Source organism: Podarcis tiliguerta, assembly GCF_965153285.1.
Source record: "Podarcis tiliguerta genome assembly, chromosome: 3".
In the NCBI taxonomy this organism is placed as follows: domain Eukaryota; kingdom Metazoa; phylum Chordata; class Lepidosauria; order Squamata; family Lacertidae; genus Podarcis; species Podarcis tiliguerta.
In genome coordinates this window covers 1,945,302-1,965,030 of record NC_139536.1, presented here as the reverse complement: position 1 = coordinate 1,965,030, position 19,729 = coordinate 1,945,302, and the positions used below count along the sequence as shown (strand labels likewise).

At 45.3% G+C, this 19,729-nt stretch overlaps 1 protein-coding gene across 1 annotated transcript in view; it reads right to left on the bottom strand.

Moving 5' to 3' along the window:
- The window catches only part of OTOF (otoferlin), a 184,791-nt gene that overhangs the window by 119,201 nt on the left and 45,861 nt on the right, over positions 1 to 19,729 (bottom strand). The gene's annotated exons all lie outside the window — the stretch shown is intronic.

Here is a 19,729-nt window from a genome sequence, read left to right as displayed (position 1 = left end):
TCAGTGCTGGTTATTTTGCAGATTAGTTGCGCTGCTGAAAGCGTGCTGGGGAGACCACACAATCAAGAAACGAAAAATAACCTTTGCTAGGTTTTAATAAGTAGTGATGTAGGAAGTGACAGCTGGACCATAAAGAAGGCTGATCGCCAAAGAATGGATGCTTTTGAATTCTGGTGCTGGAGGAGACTCTTGAGAGTCCCATGGGCTGCAAGAAGATCAAACGCATCCATTCTTAAGGAAATCAGCCCTGAGTGCTCACTGGAAGGACAGATCCTGAAGCTGAGGCTCCAAGACTTTGGCCACCACTTTGGCCTCAGCTTCAGGATCTGTCCTTCCAGTGAGCACTCAGGGCTGATTTCCTGAAGAATGGATTGGTTTGACCTTCTTGCAGTCCATGGGACTCTCAAGAGTCTCCTCCAGCACCATAATTCAAAAGCATCCATTCTTTGGCGATCAGCCTTCTTGATGGTCCAGCTCTCATTCCATACATCACTACTGGGAAAACCAGAGCTTTAACTATACTGACTTTTGTCGGCAAGGTGATGTCTCTGCTTTTTAAAACGCTGTCTTAAAAAATTACAGCATATGAATAAGCATGATCCATCCACCAGGGTACTGAGAGAGCTATATGCTGCTCTTTATATACCACACCCAACAGCTTAATTACCACAACTTAACAGCACCTGCTATACTGCTTCACAGCTGTAAAACTAGGTCACGTTACTTGCTCTGGCCTTTAAAGAAATACACATCTTGTGGAACAATAATGAACCTTCAAATCTAAAGAGACCTTTCAACACTCAGAACTCCCAAGACCTAGGAAGAAAGCAAAACCGTTCTCTGAGAAAAGATCAAGGCAAAAAATATCAGCACACAGGTAGCCAATGTAAGAACATAAGAAGAACCAGCTAGATCAGACCAATGGCTCATCTGGACCAGCATCCTGTCCAATCAAATGACCCAATGGGAAACCCGGAAGCAGGACTTGAACACAAGAGCAACTCTCCCCTCCAGCAATTGGTCTTCAGAAGCAGCGCTGTCAGACGCGTGGGATAACTAGCCTCATATAACCAACAGGCTTAAGGCCAATTAATGCTTGAAGGGGTTAATACCATAGAGTAAGCTGTCCTGCCAGGCTTAGCCTAGGTCACTTCCTCTCCACCTCAACCCCATGGCTCTCACAAGCCACTCTTGTGTTCCTGTACCAATAATTTAGGAACTTTCACCACTATGGAACTAAGTTTTACTGCCTGTGCAACCTTTCCAACTGGTGTATGGAACAGCACATGAATCTGACCTTTGGAACATTTGTAAGTAAATCATTTTCAAGAAGAAGAAGCAGAATTTTAAAATGTTTTACTTACTAAACATGTGGTATTTCCTAAGCTGAGGGAAGAGGGAAGTTTTGGAACCCATAATGGCATATTCTAAAAGTCTTACAGTCTATATTTCACAATAAGAAGATAAGAGCCTTGTGGGATCAGGCCAATGGCTCAGCTAGGCCAGCATCCTGTTCTCACAGTGGCCAACTAGATGCCCCAGTGAGAAACCCACAAGCAGGATTCAAACACAAGAGAAGGACTTCCCCCCTCCTGTGGTTCCCAGAAACTGATATTCAGGGGTATCGCTGCCTCCAACTGCAGAGGCAGAGCATAGTTATGCTGGCTACTAGCCATCAATAGCCCTCTCCTCCTCCATGAATTGATCTAATCCTCTTTTAAAGCCTCCAGGTTGGTGGCCTTCCTTGCCTCCTGTGGCAGGGAGTTCCATAGTTTAACTATGTGTTGCGTATCATGGTATGTAGCTTAGAAGAACTGCACTTGTACTCCCTGCATCATTGCAGGGAAAACATGCAGGTGAAGCAGTTGGTGACCTGCTGACCTCACACCCCAAGGGCTGGAAAGTCAGTTTGCATTTCTGAGTGCAGAAAGTATTGTTGTGTAGAGACCTTTCCTATTCTAATTTATTCAAGAGGCTTCTGGAAGCTTCTCTGTGTGAAAGAAACAAGCAGCAGGTTCCTGATGTTTGGGTTGTTCCTTCAGAGAAAACAAGTACAGTAGAACCTCGGGTTGCGAACGTGATCCATGCGGAAGGCATGTTCGCAACCCACAGCACCACGTTTGTGCACACGTGTAACATGATTCGGCGCTTCTGAGCATGCACAAAGCACGATTTAGTGCTTCTGAGCATGCGCGAGAGCCGAAGGACCCCTGGACTGTTAAGTCGAATCAAAGTCCGAGGGAGCCGATGTCTGTCCACAGACAACTTTCCGGGTCATGTGGCCAGCAGGACTAAACCGTTACTGGTGCACGGAGGACCATGGCAAGTGCCAGAGAGCATGGAAATGCCGTTTATCTTCCCATTGCAGTGGTACCTATTTATCTACTTGCACTGGTGTGCTTTCGAACTGCTAGGTTGGCAGGAGCTGGGACAGAGCAATGGGAGCTCACTCCGTTGCGCAGATTCGAACCACCGACCTTCTGATTGGCAAACCGTAGGCTCAGTAGTTTAGACTACAGCGCCACCCGCATCCCTGTGTTGGAATTTAGTTTGGATCAATATTGAGTAGAATTCAAGGACACTGAACCTCCATAATGGAGAACCTGAGATTTAGAGCCCTACAATTCCTAGGCAGGTGTTTACACCATACTCTCTTCTCCTCAGGTCCATGAGGCTGAAAAAGAGCACCCAGGAGCCTTCAAAGAGCTGTTCCACACTGCAAATTAGAAAATCAATGGCATTTGGATTAGATGAACCTAAGTTTATACAGTCAGGCAAGAGACAACACCTCTGGGCAACCTCTGCCTTTGGCTGCCATGAGGGAGAAGCAATGCCTACTTTACCGGTAGAGATGTTCTAGTTAGATATAAGCAGTGGTTCAACATGTCTGCAAAGAGAATATGAGGACATAAGGTGCTGGATCAGGCCCAAAGGATCCCATCTAGTCCCGCATCCTGTTCTTACACTGGCTACCCCAGACGCCCAGCCCTTCTTCTTCCTCTTCCTCTTCTTCCTCTTCTTCCTCTTCTTCTTCTTCATCTTCTTCTTCAACATCATCATCTTCTTCTTCCTCCTCCTCTTCTTCTTCTTCATCATCATCTTCTTCTTCATCATCATCATCATCTTCTTCTTCATCATCATCATCATCTTCTTCTTCTTCAACATCATCATCTTATTCTTCTTCCTCCTCTTATTCTTCTTCTTCCTCCTCTTTTTCTTCTTCCTCTTCTTCTTCATCATCTTCTTCTTCTTCATCTTCTTCTTCAACATCATAATCTTATTCTTCTTCCTCTTCTTCTTCTTTTTTATCATCATCTTCTTCATCATCATCATCATCATCATCTTCTTCTTCTTCTTCTTCAACATCATCATCTTATTCTTCTTCCTCCTCTTCTTCTTCGATCACTCGTAGCCCAGTAAGATTGTCTTCCATAAACATGGTTTTAACAATGAGTCTGTAAGTGACTGTGGAGGCCAATTCTGGACCCACGCGTCCTTCCACAGTGGAGACATTGTGTTGGAATATCTTCCCCTCAGCTGTGGCCCTACACAGTTGTCAAATAAGTTCCTGTTATTAAATATAGCAAGAAAAAAGCACCCCAAGAACTCAGGCCAATGTAAGTTTCAATAGTGGGAGTGGTCCCTACTCACAAGTCGATAGTCAATAGTAACAAAAACTAATCCATTCAAAAGTATGTATTCTGACAAGAATTACAAACTCAAGCAGAGATTACAAACTCTAACAGAGATTACAAACTCAAACTCATAAGGATATGTATAACACAATAATTCGTTGCAAAGATTTTCTCTTTTTCACTCGACAATAATGTTGATCCTTAACAATCATAAATTATAAAACAGTATTATATGCCATTTGGTTCCTTACCTAATTTTTAAAGCGTTTAGTTTTTGTCACTATTGACTATCGACTTGTGAGTAGGGACCACTCCCACTATTGAAATTTACATTGGCCTACACAGTTGTCAGCAATATCAAGGAAGGACACCTGACTTTTTCATGTCCATTCTCTCTGCACTGGTTCCGGCCTCATGCTATATCATCTCTTTCCCCGTAACTTAATGGAACTTCAGATGTTTTCCTTCCTCCCATAAATATCTGATCCTTTTTAAAATTTAAAAGCATGCAAGTTCGCCTTCGCTCCAAATTATCCCCTCTGCGCAGTGCAATCTCTCTGGGTTTCTTAGACATCGTTTTCCTTTCGAAAGGAAAAAGGAAGAGGGGCGAATGCATATTAATATTTTAAGAACAACACTGAAGAGCCTGCGCTTTCCTGCTCCTTGTTAAATGTAGGGCAGAAAGGCAGCCCTGGGAGGGGAGCCTTTGAAGGAGCAATGGCAGTAAGGAGCAATGGGTGGAAGTACTGTTTTTGTGGGACAGGAGGTGGGCGGGTGTCAGGGACTTCCTGGTCCTGAATGGGGTAACTGTGCCCCTGAAGGACCAGGTGCGCAGCCTGGGAGTCATTTTGGACTCAGAGCTGTCCATGGAGGTGCAGGTCAATTCTGTGTCCAGGGCAGCTGTCGACCAGCTCCATCTCTACACAGGATGAGACCCCTTCTGCCCATGGACTGTCTCGCCAGAGTGGTGCATGCTCTGGTTATCTCCCGCTTGGACTACTGCAATGCTCTCTACGTGGGGCTACCTTTGAAGGTGACCCAGAAACTACAACTAATCCAGAATGCAGCAGCCAGACTGGTGACTGGGAGCGACCGCCGAGACCATATATCACCGGTCTTGAAAGACCTACACTGGCTCCCAGTATGTTTCTGGGCACAATTCAAAGTGTTGGTGCTGACCTTTAAAGCCCTAAATGGCCTCGGTCCAGTATACCTGAAGGAGCGTCTCCAACCCAGACACCGGGGTCCACCTCCGAGGGCCTTCTGGCTGTTCCCTCCCAGCAAGAAGTGAGGTGACAGGGAACCAGGCAGAGGGCCTTATTGGTGGTGGCACCTGCCCTGTGGAATGCCCTCCCTTCAGATGTCAAGGAAATAAACAACTGACTTTTAGAAGACATCTGAAGGTAGCCCTGTTCAGGGAAGTTTTTTATGTTTTATTGTGCTTTTGATTCTGTTGGGAGCCGCCCAGCATGGCTGGGGAAACCCAGCTAGGTGGGCGGGGTATAAATAAATTATTATTATTATTATTGAATTGCAGCTGGAAATTCAGCATTGCACCTGTCAATTTCGAAAGGCCCCTTCAGAAGGTCAGGAGAGACTGGGATAGAGAACAGGGTATAAATAATAATAATAATTTATTATTTATACCCTGCCCATCTGGCTGGGTTTCCCCAGCCACTCTGGGCGGCTTTCAACAGAATATTAGAATACAATAGTCTATTAAACATTAAAAGCTTCCCTAAACAGGGCAGCCTTCAGTTGTCTTCTAAAAGTCTGGTAGTAGTTCTTCTCTTTGACATCTGGTAGGAGGGCGTTCCCCAGGGCGGGTGCCACTACCGAGAAGGCCCTCTGCCTGGTTTGCTGTAACTTGGCTTCTCACAGCGAAGGAGCCACCAGAAGGCCCTCGGAGTTGGATCTCAGGGTCCAGGCAGAACGATGGGGGTGGTGTTTGTTGTTGTTGTTGTTGAGTCGTCTCCGACTCTTCATGACCCCCTGGACCACAGCACGCCAGGCCCTCCTGTCTTCCACTGCCTCCTGCAGTTTGGTCAAACTCATGTTCATAGCTTTGAGAATACTGTCCAACCATCTTGTCCTCTGTCGTCCCCTTCTCCTTGTGCCCTCCATCTTTCCCAACATCAGGGTCTTTTCCAGGGAGTCTTCTCTTCTCATGAGGTGGCCAAAGTCTTGGAGCCTCAGCTTCAGGATCTGTCCTTCCAGTGAGCACTCAGGGCTGATTTCCTCCAGAATGGAGAGGTTGGATCTTCTTGCAGTCCATGGGACTCTCAAGAGTCTCCTCCAGCACCAGAATTCAAAAGCATTCATTCTTCGGCGATCAGCCTTCTTTATGGTCCAGCTCTCACTTCCAAACATCACTACTGGGAAAACCATAGCTTGAACTATACCGCAGACTCTTTCAGATGCAGTCCTGCATTCCTGAATAAACTACAGTTTGCTGGACAAGTAGCATTCATTGTTCTTGCTGACGGCGCAAGCGATGCCAACAATTCGAACACAAAGCACTCTGGTTTCCCCCTCGCCTGAATCTCTGCCTCCTTGCCAGCAAAGGTTAGCAAAGATTTACAGTTCCATTTTGCCCGGAATGCTGGCGGCATTTGATGTCTCACTCCTGAACCAAGGGGGCGAGTGAATGTACAGCTTTCATTAACCTCACTTTCCAGGTACCCGCTAAGGAAGCGTCTGAGAACAGGGATCCCTCCGTCATTAAATGCTGTTTGTGGTTAACAAGCAAAACAATCACAGGTCTGGCTTGGGAAAGGGGGAAATCAATGATTTAAGGCGTAATAGCGGTAAAGAGTGAGGCAGGTCAGAGCAGCCATCCTTCCTGCTTGGAAAGAAATTAAAACATATGATTCACTGGGCCAAAGATTTTGGGTATAATATACAGCTGAGTGATTGGGTAAAATTATGGAAAGAAGGTTTAAAATTTACTGCATGCAATGCCCTAAAAGAAAATGTGATGAAAATGATGTATAGATGGTATATTACACCTGTCAATTTAGCGAAAATGTATAAAGTCAGTAATAAATGTTGGAAATGTAAAGAAAAAGAGGGAAGATTTTATCACATGTGGTGGGAATGTAAAAAGGTGGAATGCTTCTGGGAGATGATATATAATGAGATGAAAAAAATGTTGAAATATACATTCATAAAGAAACCAGAAGCATTTTGACTGGGCATTGTGGGGAGTGATATAAATAGAAAGGAATGTAAGCTCTTTTTATATGCAATAACAGCAGCAAGAATATTACTGGCCCAAAAATGGAAGCAAGAAGAAATACCGACAATTGATGAACGAAGGATGAAGTTAATGGACTATGCAGAACTAGATAAACTAACAGGAAGGATTCGAAACCGGCGGGACCGGAAATTCACGGAAGACTGGAGTAAATTTACAGACTATTTGAAAAGTATTTGTGAAGATCAGACGACGTTTGTAGGTTTGGAAGAAGTTTTGTGAGGAGTATTATTGGAAGTATTGCAAAAATGGAGAAGGGGGGATGATATGTTAAGAGATGTAAAGGCAATATAAAGTTAAGAAATGCATAAGAAGTGATTAAAAAAGAAGTGGATCATCAGAGGTGCTGATGGAAGTCTAAAAAGATTGTATAAGTGATAAGTTTTGTGGTACATTTTGCAATTTATATGTTAAAATCAATAAAAATTAATTTTAAAAATGGAAAGAAATTAAAACATGCGGAAATTGCATTTCCACAACTGCTAATCTGAGCCATGACAGAGCGCCTTCTCTCACCTTGTTTTAAACCGTCTTTTCAAAATTAGATCTCCAAGCTGCCTGGTGGAACTTTTTATAAAAAATTAAATATCTTTCTTTGCAACCATCTCCAACTGATTCTGTTATTCCTGTACTTCCCAATTAATTTGGAGACTACAAAGAACATGGCAATCTTCATTAGCTGCGGGCGTTTTTTCACGCATTCTCGTTTCTATTTGGCATTTCACACTTTTTTTTTATTCGCTTTTGTAGTGCGAAGAACATATTCCTTCTGGCAGGATTGCTGTGCAAGATTCATAGATCCCCACAAAAAAATGGACTTGAGGAGGATAATGAGGCACATAAATGCTGCAGAATGTCCTCGGCATTCTTCTCTGGGAGAACTTCCTGTCAAGCGATTCTTAAAAGGTAGAGTCTGAAGAGGCCTCCTGAGATTTTCTGTAGCAACCTGTAAGTCTGTTCAGTCTGGCACAGGGGAGCAGAGGTACTTCGGGTGAATTGCTTCAGGCAGCAGCAGCTGGAAAGCCACTCAGGTTGTGATTTTTGTGGACCTCCCAGGAATCCAAATGGCCGTGCAGGTAGAGCACTGAGTCATCCCCCAGGGAAATCTGGTCTTTATTATTTGTCGTCTATCGCAGTGTTATGATTTTATTTATTTTTTTGTTTGGGGAAACAGGTGGAATTGGATCGAGTTTCCATTTAAAGGCGAACCGACCTACTTTGGACATTCCAAAAACGAAATGCAAACTATGGAGCAAGAAATATCACGCTTCTGCCAATTTTGCAAGGCAGTACCTGTGTCACATAACGCATACACGAGTGAAAAGTGTGCGTGAAAAATTGACCGGCAAGCGAAGATGACAGAATATATGGAATTTGCAAAAATGACTGGGTGAACAAGAGGAAACTCAAACCAGAAAGTGAGTAAAGATTGGGCAATATTTAAAGGACATCTTTAAAAGTACTGTGACAATGCAAATTTCCTGACAAATTTAGACTGAATCTCGAATAACAAGGAAATTATAAAAGCAAAATTTCTCTTGATACGTAACTGGGGGGCGGGGGGCAGGGACGACAAGGAAGTGGGTATAGACCAACAATGTGTAAAATGTACAATGAGGTAGATTAGAAGTCAAAAGCATCTGTGATGTTAAATGATATGCTGTTAGTTAATGTCTAGTTGTTCTGTGGGTATGGTGATAGTTTGTTCATGTTTTTTATGTAAATTGTTTTGCAATAAAGTAAATAAAAAAATTAAAAAGCATGCATGAAAGCAACTCGTACCAAGTGCAAATTGGTATGACAGCTACAACTGCACCTGGGCCTGAATTGCTTGGCCACAGTAGTTCAGGGGTTGGTTAATTCAAGACTGCATAATTGCAGCACACCCTATGTGGGGTTTCCCTTGAGCTTGATCTGGAAGCTACGATTAGTGCAGATTGCTGCCAGGAGCAAGAGTGCATCAGCTTATAACATCTGTGCTCAGAGATCTGCACTGGCAGCGAATTTGCTAGTTCAACATGTTACTATTAGTATACAGAGCCCCGAGCAACTTGGGGCTAGTTTACCTACGAAATATTCTGACCCAATACATGCCCACTTGACCGCTCCAATCTGCAGAACCAGCGCTGCCACATAATTCTCGTTCCACATTTGCAAAAAAAGGGGTGATCTTTGGAACTCCCTGCCTATTGAGATCAGGAAGGCACTTTCCCTGCATTTGTTGTTGTTGCTTAGTCGTTTAGTCGTGTCCGCCTCTTCGTGACCCCCTGGACCAGAGCACGCCAGGCACTCCTGTCTTCCACTGCCTCCCGCAGTTTGGTCAAACTCATGCTGGTAGCTTCAAGAACACTGTCCCACCATCTCGTCCTCTGCCGTCCCCTTCTCCTTGCGCCCTCCATTTCCCCCAACATCAGGGTCTTTTCCAGGGAGTCTTCTCTTCTCATGAGGTGGCCAAAGTCTTGGAGCCTCAGCTTCAGGATCTGTCCTTCCAGTGAGCACTCAGGGCTGATTTCCTTCAGAATGGAGAGGTTGGATCTTCTTGCAGTCCATGGGACTTTCAAGAGTCTCCTCCAGCACCATAATTCAAAAGCATCCATTTTTCGGCGATCATCAGCCTTCTTTATGGTCCAGCTCTCACTTCCGTACATCACTACTGGGAAAACCAGAGCTTTAACTACACGGACCTTTGTTGGCGAGATCCCTCATTTATCCACCACCATCATAGGTGACACTTGGCTCTCTGTACTTTCTTCCACATGATCTGACATCTGACTCTCATATTAGGTTCCTGCTAACAAAGCAGCATAGATCAGGAACCCCCTGGGTCTCTGAAGGCCCCGAGGAGGGAATTTTACACAAAGGAGGTGCATTCTACTGAGATTTTGTTTCTGGGACAAAAGGACCAGGCAATGGCTTTGTTTTCGTGCCACACTGCTGCAGCACTCAAAGGAGAAGAAATCCAACCTCTCTGTTGCTTCGGGAAACGGGATTCGAACTTTCTGCCTTCCCTCATACCTGGTTAATGGTGGGTGAGGGGCTTGGTGTGCAGAGATCCCACCCACTGTAGTATTAACCATTTCCCTCTTCCCCAGATGCACTCTTAGTTCAAAGGTAAAGGGACCCCTGACCAGTCATGACTGACTCTGGGGTTGTGGCGCTCACCTCGCTTTACTGGCCGAGGGAGCCGGCATACAGCTTCCGGGTCATGTGGCCAGCAGGACTAAGCCACTTCTGGCGAACCAGAGCAGCGCACGGAAACATTGTTTACCTCCCCACTGGAGTGGTGCCTATTTATCTACTTGCACTTTGACCTGCTTTCGAACTGCTAGGTTGGCAGGAGGTGGGACTGAGCAACGGGAGCACACCCTGTCGCGGGGATTCGAACGGCCGACCTTCTGATCGGCAAGTCCTAGGCTCCAGGCCATCCGCGTCCCTCTTAGTTTGAAAGCTGCTGCTTAATTGCTTTTGGGATGCTGCTTTTCCACAATCATGTGGAAGAAGCATGAAAAGTAATCCCTGGGTCTGGAAAACATCAAGCTTTCTCCCACCAGATATGGGAGGCATAAACCCTTTCGCAATGACCAGGGGCACAAACATTTGGGCGGGCAAGTCTTGCATATTGTTCTCACAGTGGCAAACCAGATGCCCCAATCTTCTTCTTTCTCCTTCTTTGGCAACCCCTCGTAGCCAAGTAAGATTGTCTTTCATGAGCACGGTTTTCACAGTGGGTCTGTAAGTGACTGTGGAGGCCAATTCTGGATCCACACATCCTTCCACAGTGGGGACATTGGTTTCTGGGCAGGAGTTCATCACGGTGAGGGTTTGCCAAGCATGCCTTCCTCTTAGAACATTTCTCCCCTGCGTCCCGAGTTCGAGTGTCTTCAAAGCCCATGACACCTTTGGTAGAAGCTGTTCTCCAATTGGAGCGCTCGAAGGCCAGTGTGTCCCATTTGTTGGTGTTTATACTACATATTTTAAGATCTGCCTTGAGACAGTCTTTAAACCTCTTTTGTTGACCACCAGCATTATGCTTACCATTTTTAAGTTCGGAATAGAGTAGTTGCTTTGGAAGACGATCATCAGGCATCCGCACAACATGACCAGCCCAACGAAGTTGATGTTGAAGAATCATTGCTTCAACACTGGTGATCTTTGCTTCTTCCAGTACACTGGTATTAGTTCACCTGTCTTCCCAAGTGATGTGTTAAAATTTTCAGAGACACCGTTGATGAAATCTATCAAGGAGTTGGAGATGGCGTTTATAAGTGGTCCAGGTTTCACAACCATATAGGTTGGTAGTACAACAGCTTTGTAAACAAGCATTTTGGTTTCCCTGCAAATGTCCCAGTCCTCAAACACTCTGCACTTCAATTGGGAAAAAGCCGCACTCGCAGAGCTCAGGCAATGCTGGATTTTGGCATCAATGTTGGCCCTTGTGGAAAGATAACTGCCCAGGTAGGAGAAGTGATTGACATTTTCCAATGTTACACCATCGAGTTGGATTTGACATCCAAGCAGTTTAACATATTGTTCTCACAGTGGTGAACCAGGTGCCCCAATAGGAAACCCAGAAGCAGGATTTGAGCCCAAAAGGAACACTCTCACCCCCTGTGGTTTCCATAAGAACATAGGAGCAGCCCCGCTGGATCAGGCCCAATGGCCCATCTAGTCCAACATCCTGTTCTCGCTCTCGCTTTCTCTTTTCTTCCTTGATCTTTCTTTTATACATATATAATAATTTTAATTAAGTTTCCTCTTTTGCCATTTCAAACAAACATTTTACAAACCTTAGCGTATCCAATGACTTCCCTTCTTCTCTTTCCATGGTTCATTTCACATCCCTGCATATTTTACTAACCATTCAAATCAATTTCCCACTTTTACATCCATCAAAAATTATTTACTCTGTTGAATATATCGGAATGCTGCCAGCGTTTTCAGCGGCGTACAGTGGCTTTCCATATATTCAATCAATGTTTTCCAATCTTCTCTAAATGTATGTTCTTCTTGCTCTCTTAGTCTATATGTTAAGTCGGCAAGTTGTGCATATTCTGTCAACTTAATTTGCCAATCCTCTTCAGTTGGCTAACAAAACCCAGGCTGCAGTTGTTGTGTACATCAATAACCTTTTCTGACACCTGCGAATTTCAGTCTGGGTTATCCCCAACAAAAAGGACTGTAGTTTCTTCGGGAAAGTAATTTTTAAACCTTTTTTTCAATTCATTATAAATCATTTCCTAATTCCCTTTTACCTTTTTACATGTCCACCACATGTGGAGGAATGTTCCCTCTACTTCTTCACACTTCCAACACTTATCTGATTCTGTCTTATAAATCTTAGCCAACCTACTCAGAGATAAGGACCATCTACAGCATCCTATTCTCACTGTGGAGAGAAACCTGCCTATTTTTAGATCAGTCCTGACACAGCAGGAAAGCTCAGTAGGTAGAGCACGAGACCCTTAGAGTCATGGGTTCGAATTCAACAATGGGCAAAAGATTCCTGCATTGCAGGGGGTTGGACTAAATAACTCTTGGGGTCCCTTCCAACTCTACACTTCTATGATTTATGCATCCTTGACGGCCTCTTCTGTTTCATTTGTCTAGTCCTGGTCTGAGTACTTTCATCCATTATTCAGCTTATGAATTATATTCATGAGATGCCTCATGAAATCATCTCTGTAGGTGTCATAAAAAGAGAATAACAACACAGCAATGAAAATATTCTAAGATAAAAGAGGACAATAAATATAAAAGACAAGAGGCATAAAAACCTCAAAATATAGTTTTAGACTATACTGTGCTAAACAGGGCCTGATTTTGGTTTGATTAGACCCTAAGCTACTGAAGGTAATGGGGCCCTTTATATGTCTAGCTGTCCTTTGTCAATAACAAATTGTCGCTGTTTTGTGTTGAATATATGTTGTTGTTTAGTCGTTTAGTCATGTCCGACTCTTCGTGACCCCCTGGACCAGAGCACGCCAGGCACTCCTGTCTTCCATTGCCTCCCGCAGTTTGGTCAAACTCATGCTGGTAGCTTCGAAAACACTGTCCCACCATCTTGTCCTCTGTCGTCCCCTCCTCCTTGTGCCCTCCATCTTTCCCAGCACCAGGGTCTTTTCCAGGAAGTCTTCTCTTCTCATGAGGTGGCCAAAGTATTGGAGCCTCAGCTTCAGGATCTGTGTTGAATATATGCTATATGGTAATTTATGGACCTAATGGATCCATAAACAACACAAAACACTGTTGCTGTATGTAGGTTTTATTTTATTTGTTTTTTATCTTATATTTTGGAAATGTACATCCAGCGTTTCTTTTCCTTTAATTTTTTTGGGGGGCGGCTCCAAGAGAATGGGGCCCTAAGCTGCAGCTTGTTTAGCTTATACGTAAATCCAGCTCTGGATATAGGACTTAATATAGATCTGAATCTCTGGGGGGAACTTTGGAAGGGCGATCAGAAATTCACATAATGTTACTCCTTGAAAGAGAACTGAAAATGATTTACAGGTGGTATCTTAACTCCGAGCAGACTTGCTAAAATGCGTAAGACTGAATCAGATAAGTGCTGAAGAAGCAATGAGACTGAGGGTACGTTTTATCATATGTGGTGGACCCATAAAAGGGTAAAAGAATATTGGGAAATAATTTATAATGAATTGGAAAAAAATGTTTAAAAGAACTTTTCGGGGGGAAATCAAAAACAACCCAGAGTCCTTTTTGTTGGGGATAATTCAGATGGAAATTCCCAGGTGTCAAAAAAGGTTATTTATGCATGCCACTACTGCGGCCCGTGTTTTGTTAGCCCCAAAATGGAAGACGAGCGAGGTCCCAGCCAAAGAAGAATGGCAATTTAAACTGATGGAATATGTGCATCTTGCAGACTTAAGTTACAGAATAAGAGAACAAGAGTATACGTTTAAAGAAGACTGGAAAATGTTTATTGAATATATGGGTGAAAATTGTGTACATTTCCAAACATTGGCAACTTTAAGATAAATTCAAATGCGTAAAATAAGTTTTGATGGATGTAAAAATGGAATACTGAATGTTTTAAGGTAAAGGTAAAGGGGCCCTGACCGTTAGGTCCTGTAATGGTTCTAGGGGTTGCTCGTGCGTAAGTTGCCGCCACTCCTGGCTAGGTTACCTGGTTGAACCCTTTCTGTCTGGACAGCCTCAAGCTTCGTGGCTGCCTCAGTCGCTGGCAGAATCCGTCAGTGGGCGTTTCTTGAACCTTTTCCAACATAAAAGCTGTTTGACACCCAGTCTCTTCCTACTCTCCCTGTGCGGAAGTCTTCTGTGCAGGGAGGGTGTGGGCAGCGGAGTACCCGTACTCTCTCCGCTGGTCTCCGGCGAGGAGTCCTGGAGCCACCTCTCCGATTCCCCCATCTGCCCCCCTTCTCCACTGGTGTTACGCTGATTTCCTTCCCCAGCGGATGGGCTGCCTCTCTCCCTACTGGGACCCTCTCCGGCATCCCTCTGGAGCCTTCTCTCCGCCTCCAGCTCTGATGGCAGTTCCCTGACAGGTCCAGTTGTGGCTGACTCTGGGGTTGCGGCGCTCATCTTGCTTTACATGCCTAGGGAGCCGGTGTACAGCTTCCGGGTCATGTGGCCAGCATGACTAAGCCGCTCCTGGCGAACCAGAGCAGTGCACAGAAATGCTGTTTACCTTCCCACTGGAGAGGTACCTATTTATCTATTTGCACTTTGATGTGCTTTCGAACTGCTAGGTTGGCAGGAGCAGGGACTGAGCAACGGGAGCTCACCCTTTCACGGGGATTCGACCCACTGACCTTCTGATTGGCAAGTCCTAGGCTCTGTGGTTTAACCCACAGTGCCACTCACATCCCACTGAATGTTTTAGTTTATGTAAAATATGCAGGGAACTATGGCATGCAAACTGAACCATGGAAAGAGAAGAAGGGAAATCACTGATATGTTAAGGTTGTTTAAAAGAATATTCTAAAATGTAAAAGAGAAAAACTTAATAAAAATTACACAAAAAAAGAAGCTTTGCGGCAATGTCGCCCCTTTTCCTTTAGGAAGGGAAATTTCTTCACTCCACGGTTGCTCAGCTGTTTTCCTGCTGCTCAGCAACTGAGCAAAAAATAAGGTTGCCCTCGGAATAGGAGGCCTGGTGGCCGGCTGCCGTGGGGCAGAGAGGGGACTCAGATCATATTGCAAGTTAATTAGCCACCAGGCGATCAGCGGCAAATGACGTTCCGCCACAAAGCCACGCGAAAAGAACATTGGTGTATGAATGATTCAGACGGGGATCATGTGTCACCCCTTTATCTGGAGAGCATCCTGGTAAGCCGATCGCCTTTATCAAGCATCTGTGTGTGTCGTTCATGGACTGTAATAAAACACACACAGGGACACCGGCTCGCTCAACACCTCTAGCCTGCAAGACCTCGGCCCCAATGCAGGGGACATTTTGGACACGTTGGAAGGAAAGCGTGTTCTCCTTCATGGAGAGCACGTGCTGCGGTGGGGGCCGCCAGGACACTCCAAAGTTGGGGGCGGGCTAATTGACCGTTGGCCACTGATGCGATTGGGGCTTCCCTTGTTGTTGGGAAGAAGTTAATGTTGCCATTTGTTGATTGACAGCCAGAAATGCTAAAACTCCTTGGACGAGGCTAGGGCTTCCTCTTTTCGCCCGTGCATCGGATTGCCCGTCCCCCCCTCCCTAGAATAAGGTTGTTTGCTTTGACCTTGCTATGCGTGTCATGGGGTCGTCTGCTCTTGGGACAGGGGCCCGGTAGGAATTTTGTCCATCTGGCTGATTGGCTGGGGCCATTTGGTTTTTGCCTACTGCAAATCGTCACAACTTGTAAGGTTGCGGTTAGGCATTGGTTTATGGTTTGGTTGGTTGAGGGGCATGGATTGGCTGTGCCTGCCTCTCTAATGCTGCTGCTGCAAGGGATTCAGTTAAAGGAATTGGGGGCTAACTATTGCTTGTCCACTCTGTCAAGGGGGCTTGGGCCATAGCAATGAGCTCCTGGTTGCATTTGGAGTGAGGGCAGTTTCCCTGCTCCGCGTAACCCCCAAGTGTATTCCCCTATTCTGACTTTCGCATCGTGTGGAATGTCAGTCTGTCCCCCATGGTGGGGGCAGATAGTCACAACCAATGCCTAAGCAACCACTCACAAATTTGTATTTCAATAAAGTTGTGGCCAAAATTATGCCAAAAATCTTAAACAAAAATTCTGTGTGATGTGTGACTTATTGGGGAGGCCCTGGGGACCTCGACACGCAAATAAAAGCGCCGGAAGGCCTGGGATCTTGACATCACCGGGGATTTCTGCTAAGGACGCCAGGTTTTGAGAAATTCTCACACGCCCTCTCCAAATAAAAGGAGACGTGTTTGGTGCATCTTTTATGCTTCGGGACGGAAGCAGTTTCTCACATGGTTGGGTGGCCACCTGTCATGGATGCTTTATTTATTTTTCCTTTATTTTTTTCAAATACCCTCCATTGCTTTTTCGTAACAACAACAAACAAAACAAACACTCCCACATTCGGAAAATTGTATGTCTTCTTATTTACCCTGCGCCTTATTGCGCCCGGACTTCCTTCCATCCCTTCAATGGTTTTCATACCATTTTCTTACAGTTTCTTATTTACACTCCATCCACATCACAAGATTTATATTAATCCTGCTACAGTTTTTAAATTCTTGCAATTACTCCATATATATTCAACAAATTTACTCCAATCCTTTTCAAACTTTGCTTCTTTTTGGTTCCGAATCCTATAAGTCAATTTCGCCAATTCTATGTATTCAAACATTTTTGTCTGCCACTCCATTTTGTTTGCCAATCCAAGTTGGGATTTATTGGGATTTCCATTTCTGAGCCACTAAGATTATAGCGGCGGTCGTTGCGTACTTGAATAGTTTGATTACAAATTGTTATGGATGCTTTAGCTGAGATTCCTGCATCTCAGGGGGTTGGACTAGATGACCCTCAGGGTCCCTTCCAACTCTACCATTCTACGATTCTATATCTTAATGCGATGGGGTGAGCTCCCGTTGCTCGGTCCCTGCTCCTGCCAACCTTACAACCCAGAGAATCCCTTACAACCCAGATGAAAGCAGAATGGAAGACACATGACCTTATCATTTATCAGAGCTGAGCATTGAAGTTGCCTTTGTTCCAAACCCCAATCTTAATTGGACTTTTGTAACTATGTGTTTGATCCCTTTCACATTCTTGTTTATCTTGCATGCTCATCTTAATTGGCACCTGCACCCTAAGGGGTCCTTCTGCAAGGCCACAAAGGGTAACATTTGCAGAATGACATGGTCACATCCTAGCCACCCCAAGCTTGCTATCCTCCTGTTCCCAATTGAGTTACTCAAAGAAAGCAGAATTCTCACCCCCATTCCTGCCACTTATCAAACAGTCTCCAAAAGGTCCTCAGGTTTCTCTGAAGCCTCCTTTGGTAGATTGATGTTCAAGCTCTCGGTGTCAGAGTGTTTAGGATGATCTGAGACCACACAGAGTTCATGCAATAGGAAAGGAGTTTGCTAAAATGGAGTTACAGAAAACCAGGATATTCTCCACTGGAGCAAAATTGACAAAACAAAATAGGTAAAAGCCTGTTTCAAAATGTGGTCGGCGAGTCCTGCTTGATTAAGGGGTTCCTTTGCTCATTGGATGGGATGCGGGTGGCGCTGTGGGTTAAACCACAGAGTCTAGGGCTTGCTGATCAGAAGGTCGCGGTTCGAATCCCTGCGACGGGGTGAGCTCCCGTTGCTCGGTCCCTCCTCCTGCCCACCTAGCAGTTCGAAAGCACGAAGTGCAAGTAGATAAATAGGTACCGCTCTGGTGGGAAGGTAAACGGCATTTCTGTTTGCTGCTCTGGATCACCAGAAGTGGCTTAGTCGTGCTGGCCACATGACCCAGAAGCTGTACGCCGGCTCCCTCGGCCAGTAAAGCGAGATGAGCGCTGCAACCCCAGAGTCGGTCACGGCTGGACCTAATGGTCAGGGGTCCCTTTACCTTTACCCAATGCAAAAACCCTGAGGATCCATGTGGCTCTGTGCTTTGTAACCATGTTTTTGCGCCATTGTGGCCCCACGAAACAGTGGATGCCAGAGGTTTTTGGGGGAAACTCACTCACTGTGGACCATGAGCTGAAATAAAGAGCATGAAATCAACACTCAAATCTGAGTATATTTCAGTACCCTTTCAGAGGTGAGCCCGTTCCTCCCAGTCCTGAGCTCAAGGTGCATATATGTGCAAAGAAAGTGATGTATCTTGAAAACACCGCAGCCTCTGCTGACCTTTCCTTCCACGGACACCGGACCCCAGGAAAGCGGAGGCATCCCTGGAATTTCTCGCCCCTCGGAGATTGGGGTTGCACACAACAATGTTGTTGTTGTTGTTGTTTAGTCATGTCCGACTCTTTGTGACCCCCTGGACCAGAGCACGCCAGGCACTCCTGTCTTCCACTGCCTCCCACAGTTTGGTCAAACTCATGCTGGTAGCTTCGAGAACACTGTCCCACCATCTCGTCCTCTGTTGTCCCCTTCTCCTCGTGCCGTCCATCTTTCCCAACATCAGGGTCTTTTCCAGTGAGTCTTCTCTTCTCATGAGGTGGCCAAAGTCTTGGAGCCTCAGCTTCAGGATCTGTCCTTCCAGTGAGCACTCAGGGCTGATTTCCTTCAGAATGGATGGGTTTGATCTTCTTGCAGTCCATGGGACTCTCAAGAGTCTCCTCCAGCACCATAATTCAAAAGCGTCAATTCTTCAGCAATCAGCCTTCTTGATGGTCCAGCTCTCACTTCCATACATCACTACTGGGAAAACCAGAGCTTTAACTATACGGACCTTTGTTGGCAAGGTGATGTCTCTTTGTTGGCAAGGTGATGTCTCCCCTTCATGGATCACTGCCTTGCCATGGCAAAGGGGCTTGAATAACTCAAAGAAGCTATGAGCTATGCCTTGCATGGCCACCCAAGATGGACAGGTCATAGTGGAGAGTTTTGACCAAACGTGATCCACCTGGAGCAGGAACCGGCAAGTCACTCCAGTATCCCTGCCAAGAAAATTCCATGGACAAAGAAGAAGAAGAAGAAGAGTTTGGATTTGATATCCCGCCTTTCACTCCCCTTCAGGAGTCTCAAAGCGGCTAACATTCTCCTTTCCCTTCCTCCCCCACAACAAACACTCTGTGAGGTGAGTGGGGCTGAGAGACTTCAAGGGAGTGTGACTGGCCCAAGGTCACCCAGCAGCTGCAGATGGAGGAGCGGAGACGCGAACCCGGTTCCCCAGATTCCGAGACTACCGCTCTTAACCACTACACCACACTGGCTCTCAAGACGACAATGTTACAAGTTTCTAAAAATCCCCAGTGCCATGATCAGGAACTAGGGGGACATCGACCGTCACAAATGCATATTTCCTTGTTCTCCCCTGGACTTCCTTGGCTAAAACGCCTTGGACAGAATAAGAGGTCATGGCAAGACGGAGCTATTGAGTTACCCAGTGGAGGTAACTGAATCAGCCAGGGCCAAAAGTCAGAGGGGGAAAGGGGAGGTAGAGTGACAATAGGATCAAATGCTTCGAATGCAACGGGGGAAGACAACTGCAGCTGAGAGATCCGAACAAACGGAGGGTTGCATCATCCCCTCCAACATTTCTCAGTTGAAAATAGGGGCATTTCTCTCTCTCCCCTCTGAAATAAAAAAAGTAAGGTCTTATATATAAAATAAATGTTCATAAATGTAACAAGCAAACATATGAACCACATGTCTGAAGCAGCACAGCAAAACAGCCCTGGAACCATTTTGACTTCCAAACTGACCAAATGTTTTCTCTGCAAGGAAAATGGA